The sequence below is a fragment of the Capsicum annuum genome, chromosome 7 (assembly GCF_002878395.1).
Source record: "Capsicum annuum cultivar UCD-10X-F1 chromosome 7, UCD10Xv1.1, whole genome shotgun sequence".
Taxonomy (NCBI): Eukaryota; Viridiplantae; Streptophyta; class Magnoliopsida; order Solanales; family Solanaceae; genus Capsicum; species Capsicum annuum.
Window position 1 is genome coordinate 221292622 of NC_061117.1, and position 7316 is coordinate 221299937.

A 7316-nucleotide genomic window follows, 5' to 3' on the forward strand; every position below is an offset into this window, starting at 1 on the left:
ATATATATATATATGAATTAGTGGCTGATAATCTGTCAATAGGAGGAGATCAACACTAGTATATCCTGAAAAAGCACAACAATAGTACTATGAAAAGGCGGATCCAAAATTTAAAGCTAAAATATTTTTTAACGATCTCAAACTAATATATAAATAATGATTGAATGTGTGATAATCAAATATTTAATATTTAGGATCTAGATAAAATGACTCTCGAAAGCCAAATGACACAATGTGGATCCGCTCCTGATATTACACTAATTTTTATTGGATTTACTTATATATTTAGTATAACTAGTCTTATCTTTAGGTTATAATTTAGTTTTTTTTTAATAGTTATTTGTAAATATCTTCCAAATGATTTGATAACGTTAAAATAAAATTTACAATGTGATAGTGCCATGCACACCAAATTTAAAGAAAGAGACATGACATTAAATAAGAGTACCAAATAAATGATGAGATTTAAAGAGACAAATTAGTCTGGTCGGCCAAGTTAAAAAGTACTTATAAATGATTAGCAGGAAAAAAATTAATTAATTCACCTTGTTAATTAGAAATTCTAACTTAATTATGGAAGTGACAAATATTATTGTCTGGACATTAGTTATTGCATTATTGCAAAATATAAAGAGGACAGCAAACACCAAATCAATAATTAAATTGTTGGATTAATGATAATGGACAAAATACAATTGAGGCTTGGGGTCATGTATCAATTGTGTCTTTGAATTATCAATTGGAAATAATACAAGTATCATTTTATTTTTAACTTCGTGTTGAATCTCATTTCCACAACTTCTCAACTAAAAGACATTCTATTACCTCATATAATCTGCAAAAGACCCAAAAAAAAAAGACATAAAAATGCAAAAATATTATTTACAGTTTTTAACTTAAGAAAAACCACTTCTAATTGTCTATAATTTAAAAAGAGACACATAGTCCCTTGAAAATGCATCTCGAATATATCTCATAAATTTTTAGATATCACAAGGAGATCAAGATATCAAATTTTATCTTTCTCAAAACAAAGTATTATCCGTCATTCTTGGTGATCGAATACATCGATCATAAAGAGGTTCAAATCACCCAATGCGTGGGGAATACGTCACTAACAACTTTTGAATTACGAAAAAAAAAAGATCAAGAGAATATTCAAAGTCAGAATAATAATCACGATCTTGATAAATAAAATCATCTAATTAAATAAAAATATATTCAAATTTGAGAAAAATTGTTGCAAATAGTTAGATAAGTTATTTTTCGTCTCGTGGTAGAAAATCTTTTTTCATGAAAAACATTACTCCCTCTAATCCATATTAAATTAATTTGTGATGAAATGCACATCTATCAAGAAAATTATTTAGGACATCATTTTTCATTTTTGCTCTTTTAAAATCAAACTAAAATCATAAATGTGAGCAATTAACCCTTTTAAATTCATCAATTAGAAAATATAAAATAAAGGATAAAAATAAAAGAAATTTTTCACAACTTCCTTAAGAATTAACGTGGGGACATCATCATTGTATTTTCCTTTTTTTTTTTTGTCCGTGTTCTTAATAGTTCCTCTTTTTTTTCTCTAAAGTCAATTAACTTGGGTATTAGTGGGACACAATAATATCTCTTGTAGCTAATTAGTCTTCTCAAAATGTATATTAGGTTTATCTATAAACACGTTTGAAGAGTTATAACCATGCTTTTCCACCAAGAAGTTGTGTTTGGTGATTCATTTACGTGTTATTACGTTGTACTTTTGTTCGCTTTTACTTATTTATTATATTTAAAATATTTATTTAATTTTTAGTATTAATTATTCATTTTAAATCATTTGCAAAGTCATTAAAACTATGCATCAATTAATATGAGTATTATAATGAAATATATGCTTTATATATATATATATATTAGTTTTTTAAGAAATATGTGAATTTATTGTGAATAATTAAAAGTGAATAGGTGAAGGATTTCTTTTTATTTTTAGAGATAATAAATAACTTTTGTTTAAACATGACTTTTCTGCAATAAAATATTAGTTTCTTAATAATACTCTTCACTCCACGGTTAGTATAATTATAATTGTAAGTGTAATTCAACTTATTATAACAAGTTAGTTACTATAGTATATGATTATTTGGTTATAAATTGGTTGTTATCATAGAGTTTTAACATATAATTATCTGCCTAATAATTTGATTGCATAATTAGTTTTTAAGTTGAGATGGAGTTAAATTTTAATTTATGAGAATATATTGAATTTTTTATCGAATTAGTGGATTGACAGTCAAATATTTATACATATTAAGTCGATTTCCTAATACAAACACATTACTTTAGCAAAAGTTATTAAGTTGACGGAACCCGTAATTTTATTATAAGGAATATTCTACCACCACAACTCCATCCCTTCACAAAAAAAACTTTTTTTTTTTCTGTCAAGTTGGTCGCTTTTGTAGCTTCGTATGTATCGATTTGTGATAAAGAAATTGACCTCGGGCCTAACTCAACCTCAAAAGTTAACTCATGAGGGGAGGATTGTCCAAGACCATATAAGGAGACCAAGGACCCTTTAACCCACCGATATGGGACTCTAACACCCCCCGCACGCTCAGGGCTGGTCATCTGGAACGTGGACAATATAAGACGACGGGGGGCCAACATCGGAAACAATGAACTGAGTGGGTCTGGCTTTGATACCATGATAAAGAAATGGATCTTGAGTCTAACTCAACCTCAAAAGCTAGCTCACGAGGGGAGGATTGTCCAAGACAATATAAGGAGACCAAGAATCCTTTAACCCACCGATGTAGGACTCCAACAATTTGTCTTTGTCGTGGATCGGTTAAGGAGACATTCTGGTGAACGCATACACATAAGAAGGCCAACGAGTACATAACGTAAAAGACTATGACTAAAAGATAGGCCAAATTCCAAAAGCAACTCACCTCTATTTTTGTTGGGATTGGATATATAGACAAAAAATCTCAATGCAATTTAGAGGTAGAACAAATCAAAAAATTTAATCCATTAGATTCACCATAACTTCAAGTTTAAAAAGCTCTGGGCATATTTGAATATCTGACTGTCCTTATATCAATCAATGTCAAAAGCTTAAGATCACTCAAAGATCAAAATTTCAAAGTCGGAATTCAAAACTAGAACTTACCCATTACACCTTCAAGGCCATTCTGGTTAACTACCTGTCGACACTGAAATCATCCTAGATCTGTCTCTAAACCGTACGAGGCCATTTGGTTACAGAATAAGAGTAAAGCTATTCATGTATTAAACTATGTATAACTTATACAACGTTTAATAAGTGAATAGGAAATAAGTTAATTACGTACAAAATTAATACAATGCTTGATTTACTATTTAAAAATTCGCTTAACTACATGTAAGTTATAATGTAATCTATATATGTAATATTTTATGCGAGACAAAAGGTGAAATAAGTTATACTAGTACATAAATAACTATACCTGCATGACTAATCTCAGCATAAAATAATATTACATTAGACTTCCTCATAGCTAATTCATGTATTACTAATACCTACATAACTCTAATCAACTACCAAATAACCCATAAATGCTTGAGCATGCATGTGTTGTTAATTAAACCAGCCAAAGAAAAAAGTCACAATGAAATAAGGAAGAAAATTTTGCAGAGATGCATGCTTTGTCTACATTGTGTGTGTGTGTGTAGGGATCATCAATTTTGAGGGTATAGGGAATTAGGTGTGCAGATAAATTAACACCAAAGATCAAAGTAGTTGGGTTTTAAAAGTTACTACAAGTTGCGGTTTTAATATGGTTAGCCCATTGCTGTGAAAAAAAAGGTTGGATGTGACCCTTCCACATATCCAACTACATGCTTTATTGGGACCATTTTTAGTTAATGTGTACTTGATGTATAGATACATTTACATTAATGTTAAGATTTGAGTGGTCCATTTAATACAACTCCAAAATAAAAAAGTATGAGTAATGGCATGATCAGTGGACATATATAAACATAAATGTGGGGTAGAAAACAAAATTATTGAATTCGGTCTAACTACAACAGTCACTTTGGCTCCATTCGTTCATAGATATACATCTTCTTTGTTTGAAGGTCGAACCCATCAAACACTTAAAGTTGATGTTATTTTTGTGATTTGTACATCTATATACCTGTAGTAGGGTTCGACTGTGTCATGTTGGTAATTTTCATTAACTTGACAAGTTTCAAAATGGCACAGTTAAAACCTACTATACGCTTTTAAATGATATAAGTCTCAATTGAGGTATCTTAGTGAAAAATAATGACAATTTTCGATTTTTGTCAATTCATCTTTGTTTCAAGTACCCTTAGATGAAATGATCAGGATGCCCATTTTGAATCTTCTAGCTTTCATGATTATACGACCATTTTTTTTTTTGGGCATATTGTAGGATTTAATCAAATCTCTTAAAATTTAGATTTTTTTTTTGAATGATTTTGTCAAATCTAACAGACAAAGTTCAAAAAAATTATATTTGACGAAAATTAAAACCATTAACTTTTGACAAACTTAAAGAATCAAAATTATTTTACTGTGCATACTTAAGATAATATTCTGAACATACCCTCACACATAAGAGTCTGTTTTTATCATTTTTTCCAAATGTTTCTCGGGCCTAATAATGTAGTGAATGAATGTTTATTTTGATTTTGTTGAAAAGCAATAGGAAATGATCTCATGGCTCAATTTAAAATGTCATTAATGAAATTTGTTATTTATATTATTTTTATTAGTGAAGTCATATTGTTAATTTAAAGAAGCTTTCCTAACGAACAAATACGCTTCATATTTTATCATTAATTATTTTTCAAAAAAATATAGTAGTACAATTTTCTTTTAAGAAGAAAAAAAAGACAAGGTAGTGATTGGTACCCTGGTAATTTTGTCTTTTTGGATAAAAGAGAGCATTATTTTGAAGTTATTATAGTATGAAAAAACATCGGCTATAAAACAAGTACAAAGCAAAGTACAAAAGAGGATATTAATGCCTCTCCTCTTTTTAATTCGAACCGACAATTTCAACTGCTACTATTAATTATTTTTACTTTTTTCTAAAGTCTACATCACTATTGATTTATTAAAACCTATGAGAAAATTCACCATTGTTATTTTTCGGATGTATACCGGATAAATACGTTTTTATGCAATAACTCATAAAATTAAAGAAATTCGCACTTATTATTTTTTTAGTGTGCACAGAATAAGTTACACTAGCTCTTGTCCAACGTGCAATACTTCGCAATCGAGCACGAGATATAAAACGCACGAAGCAAGCTTAATGTGATGGTAGTTGACTGAAAAATTGTTGGTGGAAAAAATAGATCTTTGATCTCCCTTATAGAACATAATCTACTACACAAACTCAACCATCATCTTCGAAAAAAAAATTCATGAGATAATTTTGGCACGAAGGTTTTAATTTTTCTCGTTGTTGGGTTGTTTCTCCACAAAACTAACAAATAATTTTTTTTACCCTTCTCTAGAAGCTCTCAACCCTCACTAACTTGAAGCAAGAAATATTTCTCATCCGAGCAACTCCCTCTTGTAAAAAAAAAAAAGAAAAGAAAAAAAAACTAATCCACAAATAGCTAGTAGTACCATGGCAACAAATAAAAGTCAATAGATGACAATGAATAAGCATATCAAGTGACTGTTATACATATGGCATGCCTATGGCAGGCATGGTAATTGAAGGTTGACTGGTAAATTTATTACTCACGTTCGATCTTCAAAATATTTAAACCCTAGAAAGAAATTAAAGTAAAAATATATTTGTCCCGAATGACTAACTCATTTTGTATCATGGCGATCTTTTTAGAAGACTGCGTTTTAAGTTCTCTCATTTTGGAATTGACAAATAATATTTCTGAAAGGAAGTCTTCTTCATTAAACGGCATTAGCCGTCTAGGATCTTTGAGAGCAGAGAAAAGACTCTGAATTATCGAAAGAATTATTAACGTCGAAAGATCGATACCTCAATATCCCCTTTTTGTATAACAAAAAAATAGAGAAGTTTTCAATCAAAATATTTTCTATACGCAACCACAATTAAGCAGTAAATATAAAGTTAAGAAAAACATGTCTTATATTTATTTTTCACATTGTCTCATCAAATTTGAGGCAAATTTTACAATACCAATACTATAATTTCAAGATAATTTAGTCCGCAAACTAAATCTTTCTTAAATTCAAAGATATAGAAGGGGACTCGAACTAAAAATGTGGGATAAATTAATTCAAAGTTATAAGTCCAAAATTATCTATAGTCTCAAAATTATAATTCTCAAATAATTTAGTCCCCGAATCAGACTGAATTGAAAGATATAAAAGGGGTCCAGCTAAAAAAGTAGTTGCTTGGTTGTATTTCAATAGAACAACTCATTATAATTTTTGTACGCCCAATCAAGAAAATGACACAAAAGTGGAGCTCGTGTGTGTATACGAGACTTTATTTTTTTTTAAAAAAAAATGTAGTAATAATTCTAAGAATTTGAAGAAAACAAGAAACATATAATAATAATAAAATGAATAAAAGAGAGGGGAATGACGGTGGGTGACGGTGTTAATTATCATAAATCGTCAACGCTTTAAGACAAAGGAATAATATACTTTTGATTGTATACTTTTGAAATGTGGGTTGTATCATATGAATTTGTATAATTGTCTTCCATGTGATCATTGTAATTAATTTTTCTTTAAAGGTAGTATTTTGCAAATTGTCAACCTAATTAGTGAGCTGAAATTCTTTAAATCTTGTAGGAGTATTGTGACACTCAAAGGTAAGATTATACATTTATCGCGGTTGAGAGTCCATCATCTTCTGACAAATATAACTGTTTTAAAAAGTTCATTTGAATGAGGCAATCGATCTTATATATAAAAAAAAGATTATATGTTCTTTTTATGAGTATATGTTCTAGAGTAATAAAAAATGTCACTACAGGTCAAGTTTTTCACGTTATAAGTTATAATTACAAATCTAGTTATTTTTAGGTAACAATAAAATTAAATTTAACCCCAACTAAGGTAAATCTATAATATTATCTATCATAATTTAAAGGCAAACATGGATTTTTTCCACCTTTTTTTCTTCCCCTTAATTTCCTAGTTTCTTTTTGTTAATGAATGGTGGTTAGGTTAATTAAATATGATTAGGGAAGGGAAAGAAGACATGAAGATTTATGTAAGATCCGAATCTTGTTTTTTAAATAGCGCGGCATCACGAAATAATAAAATAATAACTATATCTAAAATCCCAAGATATGAG